Source organism: Macrobrachium nipponense, chromosome 1, assembly GCF_015104395.2.
Source record: "Macrobrachium nipponense isolate FS-2020 chromosome 1, ASM1510439v2, whole genome shotgun sequence".
NCBI lineage: Eukaryota > Metazoa > Arthropoda > Malacostraca > Decapoda > Palaemonidae > Macrobrachium > Macrobrachium nipponense.
The window spans coordinates 131535602-131536555 of NC_087200.1; positions in this window are offsets into that span (position 1 = coordinate 131535602).

The following is a 954-nucleotide window of genomic DNA, read 5'->3' on the forward strand; positions in this document are numbered from 1 at the left end:
TGGCGGAGTGGTAGCGAGGAGTGCTTGTGAGGCGTCTCAAAATGTCATTATGCACAACAGTGATACGTCTCATGGTCTCTCGGGTATAGTTCGTCCAGAAGGAACACCCATAAATACCGTAGCAATACCAGCGGAAGAGCAGCAGTTTCACGTCTCGGTGACAGAAGGCAAACCTTCTTGCAATCATGTTGCCAGTTCCACATAGTTTACGACGCCTCTGTTCAATGTCTGCCGTATCTTTTAGGTCGTCCGTGATAATGTGACCCAAATACGGAAATTCGTGCACGAATTCCAGCCGAAGATTTCCTGGGAAAATTTGTGGTTCTGCAATATGCTTAAGCGATCTCTGGAGCAGCGACATGCACTGGGTCTTGCTTTTTTTTTTTTTTTTTTTTTTTTTTTTTGAGAAGGGTAGGTACATTTGTATTGACTTACAAAAGGCTTTGGAATTTTTATTTCCTATTCTCGGGAGTGATCCATTACCTGGCGTTTACTGGAAAGGGGCTCATTTTTCCAGCTCTCTAGTCCGGGATGGATCGCCATTCAAATGTTATACAGGTGGTGCTTGGAACTTTCGTTCCAAGGGAAGCATCAGAATATGAGCAATAACAATATAAATCCCCAAAGATTAGAATTACAATAAGGATACTTCGAACAAAAACAATATCACTTCCTACTGAATGTAGAGTCATCGAGCACTAACGACGTAAGTCTTCGCTGACTCTTACCTCTCATCTCATGAATAAACAAATAGACTCAATTTTCGCACTACGCACAGAATGGCCATTACGTTGGGCAACTCTTACGTAATATCATCGAGCGGAAATGCCTAACTGATTTTATAAGTTAGTAACGGCTCCTCAAGGGATCCTCCCAACCCTTTCTCTTGAATGCGCAAAGAAGCTCTGTATACTGCAACGCAGCGGCGATTTCACGCACACGCAAAATGTGAAC